At 40.2% G+C, this 18,683-nt stretch overlaps 1 long non-coding RNA gene across 6 annotated transcripts in view; it reads right to left on the minus strand.

Annotated features, from left to right (window-relative positions):
• Nucleotides 1-18,493, minus strand: part of LOC111940696 (uncharacterized) — a 44,554-nt gene extending 26,061 nt beyond the window's left edge. For 3 of the 6 annotated variants that reach the window (XR_002869618.2, XR_015281002.1, XR_015281005.1), the window contains exons 1-2: nucleotides 18,215-18,491; nucleotides 10,854-11,000 (exon numbers count right to left, since the gene is read on the minus strand). This is a non-coding gene — a long non-coding RNA (uncharacterized LOC111940696). Of the gene's footprint in view, nucleotides 1-10,853; nucleotides 11,001-18,214 lie in introns of all 6 variants that reach the window. The other 3 variants (XR_002869617.2, XR_015281003.1, XR_015281004.1) reach the window with 2 other exon arrangements.
• Between the last annotated feature and the right edge of the window lie 190 nt (nucleotides 18,494-18,683).

Below are 18,683 nucleotides of genomic sequence, written 5' to 3' on the forward strand. Positions count from 1 at the left end.
ATGGCCCCAAAATAGGCACTGCTTTTATCTTTATACTTATTCTTACCCAATTAACTATAGACACATAAATTATTTTTCTTAGTGACTCAATGACCTAACACTTGTATGCTGCATTGTGGCATTCTCTATCCAATCACCTATTACTACCCTAAAACCTCTAGAAGAAGAAGATGAAGAAGAAAGAAGAAGGAAAAGAGACAACACCCTAAACCTCCATCTTGTCTTCTGTTTTTTAAACTAGCTTAAACTCTAAACTTCAACTTTTTCACACAGTGACTTTAGAAAATTCTCTAATCTACACACTTACACTTTATATTTTTCTATTTAACTTTTAACAACTGTTTTCATGGTGTTATATGAAATTCAATGTTTTCTTGGATGTCAGAGCTAGGCATCAGAGACAAGGGCACACTCTGTGCCTCAGTCTCTAACACAAGTAGATAATGTAGAATTATTCTAAGCATCAACCTGAGTTTGCATGCATCAAATTTAAGGTAATTGCAAGTTGAGAAAATTTATGGGTCAAAACTGTATGCTGAAACACAGCTGTTTCGGGAAGATCAAAACACAGAGAAGTAATTTCCCCTTTTTTTGGCAGTTCACTTAAGTTCATAAGGCAGGAGGATATGCTCACGGAATAGCACAGATTTGTTATCCTGGATGCTGATTCTAGAGATTCACTGAAAATATTTATATCATTTAACCAGAGGGTGCCAGCAACAAAAAAGGGCTGATGAACCATCAGTCTGGGCAAGTGTTGACCTGCTGCCAGCAGTCAGTTCTATACCAGATCTCTTCAGTACAAATCCTGGGCATGCTTCAGAGGGCAGCTTCTTCCAGGCAGCATGGACCATCCTGCATGTGACTAGCTTACTCTGCCAAAAATCAAATACCAGTAGGACACAAGGGACAAGAATTGTAAAGCCATGTTTTGATTGCAGGTCAAATTAATGTCTTGGTTGGAAAGACAAGTGTCTGCTAGGGAAGGCAGTAGCCTCCCTTGGAATGAAAAATGTAAATCCCCTCCCTCCAAATTACTATCATTTTTAAATTAAGGGGCTCTCAGGTAAAGATCTGGGGATAGGAATAACAGTTCTTTACTAGTGTGTGTAGTAACCACACTAGAAAACAACGCAAACAACAATAACTACAACAACTACATTAACAACAAAACAGAACCAGGGACCCCGTGACAGCCTTCTGGGCCAAGACGGGAAAGGATGGAGGAGAGGCTCTGCTTCACAAACCCCCTGTGGGCAGTTCATCTCAGTGCCCCTGCAGGACTCTGAGGAACAGCCAGCTGGAATGGCAGGACTGAGCAGAAATCCCAGGCTAATGGATGAGGTGTATCAGAGCTCTGCAGCGGTGGCTGGCACTGCAGGGTGTCCTGGCAGGACACAGGGTGCAGGGGGGCCCACAGAAGAAGAAGAAGCAGAAGAAGCAAAAGAAGAAGCAGTAGAAGCAGAAGCAGCAGCAACAGAAGCAACAGAGGAAGAAGAGGAAGAAGATGAAGAAGAAGGAAGAGGAAGAAGGAGAAGAACAAGAAAAACAACAGCAGCAACAAAAACAAAAACAAGAAGAACAAGAAGAACAAGAACAAGAAGAGCAAGAAGAACAAGAAGAACAAGAAGAACAAGAACAAGAAGAACAAGAACAAGAAGAACAAGAACAAGAAGAACAAGAACAAGAAGAAGAAGAACAAGCTGTCCCGCTCTTCCCCCTGGGCCCACCCAAATTCTTTGTCTTCTCAGAAAAATAAGTACTAGCAGTACTTAATAAGTATAAGTACTACCCAATAAGTACTAGCAGTCAGGTTTCCCCACAACTAATGGGAAAATTCTATAAGTGAGAAGGAACAAAAGGAAGGACATCTAACCTCCAACAACTAACATTTCCAGTATTAAAATAGACAACAAACATGTGGCTGGAAGATGTCATCCAGCTGAGGTCAATGAAAGGTGCTACCTCGATGCTGCCCCACCTCTTCTGTTCCATTTACACCAGCCATGCTGAGAATGCTGCAGAAGCTGATGTCACATGCTGGGGCATCTATTCAAATATGCTGGGGGGTATGCTCTGGAGAGGTCACTGAGCCCCAAGACCTAGAGACCCAGATGGGCTGGGTGTTCCTAGACTGGGGTGGCCTCAGTGACCATATGAAGCTATCCAGAACTGGCTACTGTGTTCAGCAAGATGATGCCAGCTCCTGTACAGACAGCAGTGTCCTCACTGTGGTGGGAGATCTAAGTGTCCTCTCTCATCTCAGATCTTTTTTCTTTATTGCATTAGTTGACTTTCTTCTTCTTCTGAACATGCCCTAGTCTGTATCTTTTGCCAGTGAGCTGAGCCTTTGACCCAGAAATCCATAAAATGTGTGACCTTAAAAGTTCCATAGGACCCTGTTAGGTAACAGAAAGTCAAAAAACAGGTTTAAGTGTTTTACACCTGAATTTTGCTTGCAAGCAAAAGAATAAGAGACACCAGAAATGGCACTGGTTTTCTATCTTTGCTGTTGTTCCCTCTCATGGTCTCAGCATGTTTGTCTTGTCTAAGACTTCACAGTCAAAAGGATGCATCAGCTGACCCCACATCTTTCCTCTAGACATGTCTCCTAAACAAATCTCTCAACTGATGAAGAAATATTAACGTTGATTAAATTAAAACCATTCTTTACATTTCAGATGCCTTTTACTGCATTGGCAGAATAGGAATGGGAATGAAAAGCAGTTTGTGTGTTTTGAAAGAAAGCTGTTCATTAATAGCAATTGTTTTCAAATTACAAAGCTAGTAAAGATCTCTATTCCATCCCCTAAATCTTATTTAACTTTCAAAGGAGGAGACCAGGCTATTTATCTTTCTGAAGAACTTGATTATGTCTTATCCATTACATGGCAAAGACCAAGACTGGGGTACAAGAACAGAGAGTGCCAACAGCAGAACCAACATTTTGAGCTCCTGAATGCAATTCCTACTAGTCCTTTAGTAGGACTAGAGCTATTACCAAAGTGTTTTTTCATTAGCTGTGAATATATTTTTACTTCAAGGAGCAGGAAAATCTCAGATTAGTATCTAAACACTCCATATTTTTTTTTCTGAGTGCTTGTGAGTCATGGAAATAACTTGTTTGTTTTCTCATTTGGGGTGAATGAGCTCCAAGACTGTACAATGAGCAGGATAAACAATTAAGAACATTTAAAACTCATGTTTACTTCTAACCACCCCTCACTGCATTTCTTAACAAATGTGTTTGAAAGGCACATTCATGACATTTTGATGTTTAAAAGAAACAAATACTTTTTGTACTTGGGAGAAGGAAGGGGGTTGGTATTCAGTGCATCTGAGCTGTTACTTCAAATTTGTGAAAGATATGTCATGTTCAATTAGTTTTAATTTTTTTCAGTTTAAGATACTTTACTTCAAAACTAGTTGTTCATGATATTTCAGTGCCCATTTAATGTATTAATTATTTGAGTCAGAGGTGAAGCTAAAATGTCAACATGATTCAGGTTTCAACTAAAACATTTTCAATTAGATGTTAGTACAACATCACTGTAAAAGTCCCATTTTAAAGCCACTGAGTCACTAATAAAGAAATAGAAATCACCATTGTAATAGTTGTGGAGCAGATGGAGAAAAGAAGCTGAAGACAAGTAAGCCATATTCCTGGAAAAATAAATGTTAGCCATGACCTTGACATTAGTAACAGGCAAACAGCCATTATATCCTCTTTCTGATCAACACCTCACCTTCCTGAATTGCAAACCAAACCTTATATGTTGCAGAAAGCCCTTGGTGATGGAGATGCTTTTCAGCTCCAGAATCACACTTCCCCAGGTAAGACAACTTCTGGGACCTGCCACCTTCTGCACAGGAAACAGATCTTAATAGTAGTTATGCTTTAAGGCTAAATTAAATTGACTTAATAAACTGACAGTCAAGGCTGAAGAAAATCAGGCATGGTATTTGGAGGCAGCTGCTGAGGGCTGAGAATAACTGCACTTTCCAGCTTCCTCACAGCCTCCCCAGGTCCATGGGAGTTTTCTGGCAAGCAAGACAGGCCCCTGGCTCCACTCCCATCACAACCAGCATGGTCACCCAAGCTGAGAGCCACTGCACCTGCCCCTGCCTTCTTTCTACTTGCCTGTGGCTGTAAACACAAATCCCCTCCTGAGGGACATAGGCATGTGCTGGGACTTCTTGCAACCCTTGGCTCTGGTAACTATCCAGGTGTCCAGCCACCTATCTAAGCAGAAGGAGTTGTTAGGGAAAAACGTTTTGAAATCCATCTTTTCTGCTGGGGAAGGGCTTGACTCTGTCACCTGGGATGGGGTACTGGAGATTTCACTTGGCTACTTCCCACCACTCAGTTGCACAGGCGCAACACTCTAGAGCAGAACAGGAAAATGAGGTAGAAGAAAGCAACCATTTTTCCTAGCTACTGCCAGAAAATGTTAGACAGACTCAAAGAGGAGGTTCACAGTGTTATGGTAATATGTGGTGCATGCTGAAGGTGGAAATGCTTGTTGGCATTGCAGAAGAGGTGCCTTTGGAGGTTATGACTCAACCAGAAAGTCCTTCCAAATTTCAAATGAATCACTTAGCTGTAGGTATGACAAAGCCTACAGATCCCAGCTGATGTCTTTGGATTCTCTGAAGAGTCAAGAACAGATGAGGACTGAAATGATATAAAACCCTGCAAGTATAAGATAAGCCCACTTCTTCAATGTTGTCTCTTGAATTCGCGCAAATGTTCATGAAACTAAATATTTACGAGTTCATAGTGTTTGGGTTTTTATATATCTGCTGTTTTTCTCACGTGTTAAGACAAAAAAACCCAAGTCAGACCAGTATTTATTGATATTTACGTATTACCAGTCACCAAGGTATCCTTGAAATTGATCTATTCAGTTTTAGCTCTCTAAAGAGACAAACTGTGTAGAGGCAGCATATGCAGAAGTAAACCTTTCCCCAAGGGAAATCATGGGAAGTGTTTTGGTAAGATACATGTAAGTGTCCCTTGAAAAGATGATTCAAAATAAAAATGCATATTCCAAATAGTCATTATTCTCTTGATGAACATTTCTGGAAGCCTTTTGTAACTAGGCGACTAAAGGAAAAATAAACATCCTCAGTTCCATGAAAAAATCCAGAGGAAAAGATCTAAAAATTGTATTTTTGTCAACTAATTAGCTAAGGCTGTAACTTCACATAATTAAATATATCATAGCAGTTATACAGCAAAAGACAATCTATTTATTTATTGCCTTTTGAATCCTTTAGGTTTAACAATTTGTACCTTAAGGAGAAAAACTGTGTAGAAACTATGAAACTTGACTAGTGAAAATCCAAACAAAAAACTCCAGAGCTCACATCAAGAATGCAGAGCTTTTCCCTCATTTCCCTTTTTTAGCCTTCACGCCAGCTTTTCCCAAGAGCTACCAAATACATCTTCCATTTTTGCACTTCTATAGAGCAGTCTTACCATTCCACAGAACAAATTGGAAAACTGTTACATACATTCATCAGCTAGTCTAGAAATCAAGCCTGCTTTTTTCAGGCTTAGGTTTTTTCAGGGTTTTTTTTTTTTTTTTTTTTGTTTCTTGCAGAGAAACTTTTAACTTCCACAGTTTAGAAAAATATCCTATATTTCTTAGGATGTAGCTGTCACTTTAATATGAATGTCCCAAAAGAAATATATTTTTATATAGCATAATGACATTTTTTCATAGTACCTGCTTCCCAATTTCTTGCACATATTTTCTGCAGCACTACCTGCTCTGCTTGCTGGGTGATAGCTTTGTGATGGCATTGGTAAGGCAGATAAGGGGAGGAGGGAGAAATGAGTCTCTACAATTTACAGGTTTTAAAAATGATTAGTTTATTTCTCTTATCATACATTTTTATGTATGGGGCTTCTTCTGGAAACAACTATCTGAGTCACCGGAATGAAATTTCAGCATGAATCCTCTGTGGTTTATATTTCTTTTTTTAGCCCACTGTATGGAATAATACAAATTGTTTTCATTTTGAATAGTTATTTAGAATCATAGAATGATGATTTCATTTAGGTTGAAAAAGACCCTTAAAGATCATAAAATGCAAACATTGGAATTCAACCATTTGGTTGAAATTCAACCAAATTCAACCAGTACTGCCAAGTCTAAGATTAAACCACACACCAAGTGCCACATCTACATGTCTTTTAAATACTTTCAGAGATTATGACTCTACCACTTCCCTGGAAAGCCTGTTTCTATGTTTTACAAGTTTTGCCAAGAAAAAACATTTTCTAATATCCAGTTAAACTTTCCCTGCTGCTGCCACTTGCTCTCATCCTAGTGTTTATTACTTGGGAGAAGAAGCCACCACCCACCTGGATACAACCTTCTTTCAGGCAGTTGAAGAGAGAGCCAAAGTGTCCCAGGAGCCTCCTCCAGGCCAAACAACCTTTTATATTTCTACACTTAGAAGCTGGATTTTATGTAAAGATTTCTATTATGAGTACTTGCTCTGTCAGGTATTCATAAAAAAGTGTATTTTTTAAATTATCACTAAAAATTAAAGACAAAAGCCTTTTCTTTAACTCGTATCAGACAAAAACTAACCCTCCATTATTCTGTTTTTGAATGCAATTCCTCTAGATGAATTGTTTCACCAACTGTTCCCTTTTTCCTGGATGCTGTTTCTACATTTCCAAACTTTAGAGAATGCTGACAAACTCAGTCTTCTTTTGCACTGAGACAAACCTACAACACTTCTTCATACCAGCCTGCACCATGATGCAAAAGCCACCAACACAGATTAGCTCAGCCTTGGTTGTCCAAAATTGATTTTTGGAGCCTGTAGATAGGTATTAAAAGTAATGAGACCATTTAAAGACATTTCTCATAAACACAGAGACAAAAGGATTGCCTTTTAAAATGTGTGCAAAAGGATAGCAACAACAGCCCTGAATATTTGTCGCCTGCAGAGTGCCAATTGTTTCACAGAAGTTGTCTTGTTACCACTCTTTTTTTCCTGTGCTAAGTTATTCAACATACGTTTTTGTCTTGTCCAGACCATATTTTAATTAGTCCTGAGCAGATGGACAAGAACTAGAGTTTTGTCTCTGAAAAACTTTGAGAGCTCCCTGACATCTGGTGAAGGATAATGATTAAGACTCATGAGCTTCTTGAAATACTTTTTCACATACGTCTGAGTCATGCTTTCAGCCCAATATGAGAGCTTGCTTGGTAAATAGAATCTGAAATAGGTCATCTGAAGAATAGGCAAAAGAAGTTGTGTGACTGCTTTCTCCTAACTTCCAGCATTGGTAACTTCCAGCATTAACACTATTTATTTTCAAGCATCTGGGAGCCAAAGTCTTTGAAGGCATCTTTGAAGCAAGAGGGGAGAGCACCAGGGCTGCTTCAGTGTGAAGCTCATTCTCCATTTTGGTCAAAGATTGACTCCTGCACAGACAGGAAGGAGTGACGATGATTTGGAAATTTGGTTTCTGCTGGTATTTCATTAAGGATATATCATTCACAGATTAATAAATGGAGGCATCTCTCCAAAGTGCCTAATAAAAGAGTAAGATCATCTGTTTAAGAGCTTTCCAAGGAAAATTAACAATGTTGTGAAATAGGGGAGGAAATTCATACCATCTTGTAATCAACTGACAAGCTGGACTGCAGTATCAACAAGAGACATCTTTCATCACACACACAAAAAAGGAAGTCTATATTTGAGAACATAAAAACAACATTTGTGGAAGAGCCAGCAAGCCAATTGAAACAGACATGTGACTAGTGTGTAACTCAGAAATATAATTCTGCTGTATATAAAAAAAAATTTTTTGAGACATTCTTATTATAGTGACAGCTATGTGGCAAAAAATATGGCACATTTTTGTAAATGTTTTTTAATGCAGAAATTGAATTTTACTTTGTGAGATCCTGTTTAATGCTGGAGAAATGTGGTCAGGCAAGAATCAAAACAAAGGATGAACTGAACCAGCTAAATAAGGTGTGAATGAGTACAGAGGCATTTTGAGTTCCACTTTCCAGTATTTTGCTAATATATTGTAGCAGGACTTCCCCTCTACCACAGAAGAGCTGATCTGTTTTGTCTATCAGCTGGTACAATAACTTAGGGCATTTCCCCCTCACATGAATCTGCTGACTGGTGAGATAACCCAGGCTGGACAGCTTTTCAGTAGTGAGTTATTGCTGGCATCAAGGGTGTGGCACTCCCAGCTGACAATAAACATCTTGCCTTTAGAGCAAATTGAAGGGAGGTAAGCCTTACATTTCTGACTGACAGACACTTCACTTCACAAACTATAAAAGCTTTCAAAAAGAAGTTACAAAACTTTCACAAAGAAGAAATCTTCTGCACATTCCCCAGAAATTCCCTCATTCCTTCAAGCTGAGGACACCTGTCTTGAGTTACTTTCCTGGGAACTGAGTGAAAGTTGTGTGCTCCATCATCAATATGGTGGTAAATTACATTGATTTCCTAAATCTACGCTATTTCTTCACTAGCTGTAATATAGGTACATTTATCGTGCACTATTTATGTATGTGCTAGAAGTAATTTTGTTTATCCTGTGTAGTAAATACTCTGTTAAAATCTTTTGTCTGTTAATCTTGTGTCTATTCAATCCATAATTCATTTTATAATAGACCTAAGTGGCCATCCTTAAGAACTTGTGAACAAGAGCAATTTGGGGTGCAGGTCACCTTAAATAAACCTAGTGACAGAAATCTGAGCCTAAGGGAGGACTTGTCTAAGCTCTCACCCCATTTCTAACAGATATATATATTAAACATATATTCATATTATTTAGTGCAAACTTGGGAGACTCTCATAGAATCACAGAATCATTGAAGTTGGAAAAGACCTCCAAGATCATCAAACCAAACCACCCTGCTGTATGTGATCCTCAGATTGTGCATGAGAAAAGATGGTAAGGGAAAGGATCAAAACTCTTGCAGACACTGATGGACAAATCCTGTATAATCTGGTTTGACCTCATTGCTGACTCTGTTCTGGGCAGGAATTCGCTCTCAGGAGTTCTTAAGGTCCCTTGTGACTTGAATTTCCTTCAATCTCTTAATCAGGCACATATATGGATATTATTGCTGAAAAGTGGAGATCACTACATTTTCCTGAAATCAGCCACCACAAATGACTTAATTCAATTCACGAAATTAACTTTACTTACCATTTTCATCTCTGTACTTAGTGCATAACTCAACTTCTGAATAAGAGGGGTGACTCCAGAGATGGCTATCTCAAAAGACAGCATCTTCTAAGTGTTAAGAGCTGGAGTCAGATTTGCATTCAGACGCAGCACAGCCCATTGGTACATGTCATGGCATGACAGAAAAGTTTTATCACGTCATAGAGCTTTAGGCAAGAAACTGGTTTTTAAAGATCATTTTAAGAAAGAAAGACACCTACATCTAGAACCCTCTTTGTACAATATCCTAATTTAACTTGCAATTAAAAGCATGCAGCTGGGGATTTAACTGGAGTCATTATAAGCTACAGTGGCAGCCTACCTGTCACCCACAGCCTTGAACTCACTTGTGACGGGAAGAAAGTCTCCCCTGCTGATCTTTGATTCAAATAGAGACAGCACAAATAATTTCCTTTGGTCTTCCTAAGAGAAGGCAGCTCCCAGCCTGAGCAGCTGGGGTTGGCTTTAAGCCCAAAAAAGGCTGAATGGATGGATTTAGGGACAGAGTCATAAAATGACTAATCAAAACACTAGTGCCTAACCCTCTCAATAGTCACATGCTGTGCTGACATTTTCAGGCAGGTCAACTCCAGGTGGCCCAGTTACTCAGTGGCATTCAAATCAAATCTTACAATGTGGCCCTATTAGGTCCAATCATTAATACCCATTTTTACCAATGCTAAAACACTTAGACGAGGCTCCAGGTGGCTCTGCAAGAGCTCGAGACGAGAACCAGTAATGAATGTACAACCTGCTGAGTAATGAGGCCATTTCTAGGTAGAGATGAATGTTTACTTGCAAGCAATCTTATGGTTCACTTCGTCTGAAAACCTTATCAGAAAAATGCAGATGCTGCCTTAATGGATTCCAAGGGGAAACATTGCCTAGAGAACTCTCCAAGGCTCTGAATTTTAAAAAATTTTGTTTCAAACGATTTCACAGAGCAATCACTATGGGAAAAGATATTTACTTGATCAGATTTTTCAGGATGAAGCATCTTATTAGCATACTTTTTGGCTATAGGGAAGAATATGTAACTTGTGGGACATTACCATGACCCACCACCACAGTGACTGAAAAGATGAATTACAGGCACTGATAACATCCACACAGAGAACTGAACATTAACGTTTTGCAACTTCTTATGGCTACAGTGGATTTCAAGCTGCCTTGCGTTTTTATTTGGAAAAAACCCCAAAGAGTCTGGACCTGAAATCTTACGTAACAGAAACATCTGTTTTCAGTGAACTTGGTACATACAGAACTGTTTGCACTGGCTTGTGTGAGCTTGTATGAAGTGTGCAATGAGTGCTCATGCCCTACAAGTGCAGAGCATGCCTTCTCTCAGATAGAGACACCTTCACCAAGTACTGATGTGTTCTTCCACATATTTTTGTGTTGGATTTCTGCCAATCTTCTGCATCTGTGGGGCGTTTCAGGAGAACTGTTCCTTCTTATTTCTTATGATCTTGAAGATCTTTGCACACGAAAGGCACTGATTGTACAAACAGGAGCTTCCTTTTCCCTCCAAATCCTGCCCCAGCCTTCTCTTTTCCTCTTTCAGTCAGTGACTGGCAGATTTTCTGACTATGATAGAAAATATAAGCCTGACTATCAAATTACTCACCCTGCTGTGAGCCCACCAGAACTGCTGCAATTCCATTTGTGTTCATAGGCCAGGGGCTGGGGCTCACCCAGAGGGCAAAACCAGCTCATGTCACCTTGAAAAACCATGCGGTCAATGGCATGTGTTTGCACTGCAGTCAACCAGCACCTAACAGGATGAAAAGGTTTTTTTGAACAGAATAGAACAACCATATTTTCGACCACTGTAGTCAGGTATCTCTGAGGTACCTTAAGAATTGCCATATATTTACATACTAAAGAAGTTTCTATTTTATTTACAGGACAACTCTGAATGCAAATCCTTTGTGAATATCACCACCTTTATATATCAATTCTGTGTACAGATAACTTAGTGAAATAAGATCCATATATGTAACTTCATGCTTCACCTGCTGTTTCAAAAAGAAATACGCAAAACTTTTCACAATGCGCTTATACAAGTAGGCGAAGGCAGAAGACAGACATACAGTCTACCACATGTCTTCAATACTTTCGCATGGGCTTTCTAATCTGGCTAGGGAAGCAACTGAAGGGACATCACAGCTGTTCTTGTGTGTACTGGATGCTTTATAAGATCTGCCTCTGACGCTTTATCTGTGCCCTACAATGTGTCTTGCATAAATGATTTATAGAGTGGTTGCTAGCAAGCAGGTTTATTTACAAAGCACAGTTCTAGCCCTGGTAGTGTCTGTTACCAATTCTAGGAGTGGTTCAGCTCTGGTACTATGGTAGCTGCCCAAGTTAAATTACATTTCTCTGCATGGACCAAATCCAAATACATTAAAGGCAGCAGAAAGAACTAGCTCTACCTTAAATCTGTCACTAAAGGGTTTGAATCCTAGCTATAGGTAATGTACTGGTTTTCCTTGAATCAAGACCTGGAATGTATGCATACAAGAACATGCTAATTATTTAAAGCAAGTTAGTCCCTGGTTTGTCTGCAATATTTTGAGATAAAAAAGTTAGGGAGAGCTAGGGTTCTATATGTAAAAGGTGAGGTTAGTCACAGATGATGGATGAAGCAGAGCAACAGGTATCTCCTGAGTCCAAGCACAAAACCATACTGTGCTCAGATCTCAGCTGCAATTCTTCATGGCCACCAGATCCTGCACATCACCCTGATGATAAGGTCTTGCAGCTGTAAGGAGCAATACACGTTTCTCTGAGAGACAGAACATCTCAGCAGCCCACACAAGTACTCAAATACCCCCTCCCTACAAATTTTGTTAGAAATCCCTGAAAAAAAATCTCATTAATCTCAAATTTTGACCACAACATCTCAAGAAAACTTGTCCCAAGAAGGGAGAGTCACATGAGCCTTGAAGAGTCCTCCCACATACATTCAGTATTTACCTACAGCTATGTGAGGGCAGGGAAATAGAAGGCTTGCTTGTGTAACTCCAGAAGCTGAGGAGAACCTTGGAGGGCTGAATAGTGATACACCACAGCTGCATTGCCACTAAAAAATTCAAGCACATATCGGGACAATCCTGAGCGCAATTCCCCAGGACAGCACACTTGTACATCACACTGGCCGTACCTGTGGCCCCACTGCTCCTGCACAGGAAGGAAGGACCCTACTGCCTCCCCTTGTCTTGGGATGGTGGGGAGCAGGCAGAGAAGCCAATGCCTCTTGGGTCTGGCTATGGCCAAGGTGAGAGCATGAGGAGAACAGAACCAGGACCTGCTTTTCCCTTTCCCATTCTAATCCTGCATATGCCAGAGGCACTCACAGACACGCAGCGGCTGAGGCCTGGGGCCATGGAGGATGCAGCCGCTGCTACAGCTGTGGCCTTTGCCTGCTGTGTCAGTTCTCCACTCCTGTGAGAGGGACTGACTTTCCTTGCAGTTTTTGTTCACCAAATCCAGGCCTGAGAGGCCAGATTTACAGTTGCTGCTGATGGCGTTTGAACAAGCTAGCCCCTGGCCCCAGGTATGAGCCTTTCGGTGATCTTTTCCATTAGCTGTAACCATCTGTAGTCAGGCCTGACAGTCCAGCTCCCCACATCCTTCACATAACCTTGTAGGGTATCAGAAGGACTGAAGAAAGGATCAAAGTGGTCAGGGTGAAACTTCACCAGCCTATGGAACAAAGTGGTCTGAGATGCTTGATTACAAGGAAGAATGTTTGTGGTGTGAAATTTTCCAGTTTTATCTGAAGAGCTGTTGGACAAAGGTGCATGTATCAAAGTCACAAAATTCTGTCACTGGCAGCCATCCAGCCCCTCCAAGACTTCTATTGGCTTGAGAATATGTTTATTTCTCAGTACATTGCTATTGAAATAAGTTCCTAATTCTTGTCCAGTTTCATATCAAAATCACCCAATATTTTTATCTCTCTGTCCCTCATAGTTACTTTGGCAAAAGATAATTTATTTGCTATTAAAATATTTTTACAAATCTAGTCAGCACAGAGCAGATTTTTTTTCCCCCTCTCATCTCAAAAGCTATTAGTATGTTCCTCGGGGTAGAGGTGATTAGTTCATACTGGCAACATAGTAATAAAATTCTCTCATTAGCCCTCTCATTATGCAGATGAAAAATACAGATGTTTGCACCAGAGTTATGATGCCAGGACTGATTACTGACCAAGAAGTAATTTAAAAAGAGGCACAACAGCATGTAGCATTACATTTTAATACTACAGTATTCCTGACATGAATAGCTGGCTTCTGAACATCATTGTGGGCATGAAAAGCAACTTCTAGAAGTGCTTGTGCTCCGTCTGCAATGAGAAAAAGGACTGCTAAATGACTCAGTACTGGCAATATGAACAGCAAGGAAGAGGAGAGAAAGAAAAAGAAAAAAAGGTAGCAGCCTCATATATAATCTAGATTTCCATTCAGTTTTGCTACTACTTCAAAGTTGGTTTGTCATCATTAAGTCGGTAGCAGGATCAGGTATCAGAAACGGTACTAACAGCAAGAAGTTTGGCTTTCTGTTGGTCTCACTTGTAGCTAGTCTCACACTCTTCAAAAACTGGGCAGGCAAACCAGCACTCTGGAGTGAGAACAAGAAATCCAAACAGTGAGTTTTGGTGTGATTAATCAACAAAAGGCAACTGTTATGCTCTGCAGCTGATGGGAATCTAGACAGAAATTTTGTGGTGACTTGTGTATTTGCACGTGTAAATCTCAACAGAAATTTAAGGGAATAATACAATGGTAATCAAACAGTACAGGCTAGTCAGTATCAAGGAAATTATAGCTAAGGAATTCAGTGTATTTGTGCTGGCAAAGCGACAAAAGTAGCCATTGCCACTTGGGTAACAACATTCTCCTACATGTTTCTTTACACACTAACCCTGATGTGCCAATTAAAAAGAGGGGCCTGGTAAACCCAAAGGTTTCAAAGCAGCTGATTTTTAAGAATCTCCATGTGGAAAGAAACCATTGTAATAGCTTCTGGTGAATACCAATATGAAGCAGTATGAAATGAGGACTGCTTTGAGACCATGGTCTTGGTGGAATTTTCACTGCTCACCTTCCTGTTTTCAAAACACAGATGCATTCCTGTTTATTTGCTGCACTTTTCTAACACACAGCAAGAAAATAACTTTATCAGACCTCTGCTCATGCTAAAGAAATACTGCTTTTTGTGATTTACTTATGTTTGGGAGGCCAGTGAAGCAGAGTGGTGAGAAAAGAAAGACACCACAAATTTCACCATCATGCAGAGGGAACCTTCTGAAATGTGCTACATCTCCATACTCTGGCTTGTCAGCAGTGTCTTTGGAGTTGAGCTGAACCACAGCTATTGACCCAAAACACAGTGTGTCCCTTTGATAGCACAACCTTCCTAGTCACGCCTTGTGTCTTCTTTGCAGCAAATATTATTCCTGGTCTGTTCTAGGACCTTATAGAATATATTGCAGAAACAATATAAATATTTCTGATGAGGATTATGTGTGGGGAATAAGGGTTAGGGTTAGGGTTAGGGTTAGTATTAGGGTCTTTAAGTCACTCTATTTGAGTAACCCCAAAAAACCTGCATTTTTTTATGATAAAAACTTTAAATGCTCTTTGATTCTCATGTATGTGTGACATGAAAATACAAGTTAAATGCAGATACAAATTCTGACAGTATATTCACAATTACCTTTTTAAAGTTTTTATAGAAGGACCTGTTTCACACGGCAAACTGAAAATACTACCGCCTGAAAGTTCTCTTTCAGGAAAAATGGGCCCCCAGAAGGAGAAACCACAGGAAAATCATAGGGGTATAATTGGGAACAGGATATCATGTTGAACATTGCTTATCTGACACAACTTTTGTTCCATTCCATAGGGATGGAAGCTGTTCTGGATGTGAGGAATGAATCAGACTCAAGAGGCTGCCGAGAATGAAAAAAGCTACAACTCCACAATCCTAAGTGTTACTTTATTATAGAATAGAAAATCTGGTAATTTTTGCAGAAAATAACCCTATATACTAGATAAAAATCAGATGTATTGTGTATGTCAACCCAAAGACACATAAAAATTTAAAATTTGGCTTTGTAGCAAAACCACAGATAGCGTGGACATTGAGTTGCATTTGGTTCTCATTTAATTATCTAGTCATTAATATTAAAATTACTTTTTTCTTTTTTAACAAGAATAAATTCCATTTGGCTCCAATTCAGATAATAAAGTTATAAAAATTATTTTAACTCATCAGGATTCCAGTGGAATGTCAGGTAATTCATATGGCCTATGTATTTAAACATGTCATACTTGATTTGTTCTTAATTAGAGCCTCAACATAATAGCATTTCAATATGAATAATTACATGCATCTGTCCACAACTATAAATGTCTACAGCAGTTTTGGGATCACTACTCCATCTACTTTTTAACACATAATACACCTATAGAATTTCTCATGAATTATAAGTCAGCTGAAGAAACCTGCCAGTTTAATTAACCTAGTGATGAGTTTGCTTTTTTTGCTTCCTATTTTCCTGCACAAAACTCTCTTTCACTTTTCTTTTTGTTTTCTCCACAGTGACCCAGATTAAAAAGTACTGCATTTGCAAGAAAAATTCCTTTAAAGAGAGACTTTTAATTGTTAGCAATCTATTTAAGTGTTTCAAATTCACACCTGCACATCATCCAGTATTTCTGTGTTCCTTTTGATTCTTTAGTAAAACCAGAACTTTAAAATGTAACTTTTAACTGTAGCACGATGAGAGGAAATGGAAATACTGCAACTTCCACAAATATGTGTAAGAATGAATACTTTAAGTATTACAGTATTATTAGTAGCAATTACAATATTTAAGAATTGCTGATCAAACAGGTGTAAAATCCATGTGCTCTTACTGTGTAATTGGCCATGGAGAGGTGGGCACACTTTCTGCCTGGCTATCACATGACAAAAAAACCCACACAGGTGGTTTTCTTGGTCTTAGCCATCTCCTTTTTATTGACCTGTGTGAAAGTTTCACTTCCTGTAACACACACTGTCATCTTTGATTCTGGGGCATGCTACAGGCAGAGAAAGGCCCTGTAGGCAATGTGCAGGCAAACTACATACTTCTTTGTCATTGTCTGGCCATTGTTAGCCTAAGATTTGCCAGAGGCTGGGATGAAGAGCAAGAGAAATGTCAGCAGGGCTGCTGCAGAAGTGTAGATGGAGCAGATGAAATGGGTTTGCACCTGGATACTCGGACAGAGCACAGTGGGAAGGCATGCTCCTTGGGGGCAAGCATATGCCAGGCACTGGACACCACAACACCATTCCCCAAAGAAAAGTAAGAACTATCTCTCCAGCCGCTGCACTGACCAAGGGGCATGCACGACACAAGCTAACAAATTTACCATGACTGTCATGCCAGTGGGATCCTTCTGCAATGATGATGTAGAGGTAGGTACCCTGCAAAGAGGATTACCTGCAACTATTTTGGCATCATTAGAATCAGATGTTGTTTTCTCCGGGATCTTCAGCCTGAGCCCCAGATGTTGAACTCTGCTGTCTTCAGAGACCAGCCTTCATTTACCACTTTTACAGATGACTGCATTCATCTATTTTTGCCTTTAAAACTGAGCAAAGTTGTCAAAGTTTATTTACAATCACTAAGGAAAGATGTCAGATATTTGGAAGCTTTATGCCACTAAAAAAATATGTGTTGAATGGCCTTTATAGAACATGCATGCAAAGTTAGCAGCAAAGCCAAATATTTTAATTTGATGCTGTCCCTGTGACCTGTCCCTGCTGGCAGGTGTATGGTAATTCACACATGCTCTGAATGTGCATGTGCTGTTTGAGACAAGCTCCTCAAGGGGTAATGATAAAATGCATGCAGTATTGTCTCTCATACAGCAAGAAAGGTGCATCTACCTTTATTCCTCTGCATTAATAGCAAGTTCAGAAAAGAACACTGCACCTTTGGATCAGCTCAGGTGTCTGTGCTCAGGTATCTGTTCACTCTACAGCACTAGGGATACAGGTATCTACCAGCAGCAGAGATTCCTAAGGAGAAGGGTAGAAAGAAGCTGTCCCTTAGAAGCAGTTGATTCACTCTCTTTAGGGTACCAACTCCTATAGATACAATAGGCAAATCTTGCTCCATTTCTCTGCTGGCAGCCCTAAGATCAGATCATCTCAAGGAATAGCCACAAGCCAATTTCAGTGACTGTTTCCAGCAGCTGGAAGGAGGGAGGAAATTAGGTTAGCAACCCATGTGGCCTAGTTAGGCAATTTTCAATACTGTGTTTCGCAGCATAAAAAAAAAAAACAAAAAAAAAAAAACAAAAAACCAAAACGCAACTCACCAACAAAAACCACAAAAACCACCAAACCCAATCCTCAAATGCCACCTAGTGGTAAAAGCTATTTTCTTTTACCATCCCTGCTTTATAGGGAAACAAAAGTGGAAAAGGACCACTGCATGAAGTCATGGTTAGACCGTTTGTATTTTCTGAGTTCACATGCTTATCCTTGAACGTCTCAAGGTCAGAAGTTCTAGGAATATTGCAAGTACGTCCATAGAGCTCAAGCTCTGAAGTGCTGTGTGCTGTGATGTCTCATTTTCAAATGCCTCGACATGGGAGCAGTATGCCCAACTCCAAACTGGGGAGCCTGTCCTTGCAGAAGGACAGCGGGTAGGTCTGCATCACGCTGGTGTTTGTGTGAACCCACAAGCCTTAAGATGCTGTGAAGGGAGACAGACACCCATGGCGCAGGCAGAAAAGGAATCTCACGCGCGGGAACGTTAAAGCCTTATTAATATTGGTGTCTTAAAACTTGTTCAAAGTTGCTGCAGCAAGACTGTAGCAAGTAGGTCACTGATTCTATTGGAAATCTCTGTGGTTGCAAAACAAGGTGTCAACACTGGCTGAAACAGTCTACATAGCATGAATTCCATCTCAGATTACTGACCTTTCGCTGCTACCTGCAGCCTTTCACAAGCAGTTCATGGTCCTGCTTGACAATACCCCTATGCTGAGTACTGAGTACGTCCTCAGTACTGTGATAGATAGGTAATATGATGATTGGCTCTCACAACTAGGTGATGAATATTGTGTGTCTGTTAAAAGAAGCTTCATTGATGTATGGTTATGTTATTGTGGTCTGTTGTCCAGCTGTCCTCTGCTCTCCCCACAGCCTGCACCTGCGCCCCACGCATGGGGCACGTGAGAGAGCTTGTTGCTAGGGGGCGCGGCATGGCAACACCTGACCTCCAATCAAGTTGCAAGAAAGCAGTTTTCACCAATGAACGGCGAAGAAGAGTTGACTGACAGACTTGGGGTGGGGCCATGGTTGCCTCACGCACCACACCACCCCCAGCCACACCAACCCCCCACAGGGGTGTAAAAGGCAGAGTAGCCATTTTGTAGGGTAGGATGTG

The sequence above is a fragment of the Cyanistes caeruleus genome, chromosome Z (genome assembly GCF_971803275.1).
Source record: "Cyanistes caeruleus chromosome Z, bCyaCae1.hap1.1, whole genome shotgun sequence".
Taxonomy (NCBI): domain Eukaryota; kingdom Metazoa; phylum Chordata; class Aves; order Passeriformes; family Paridae; genus Cyanistes; species Cyanistes caeruleus.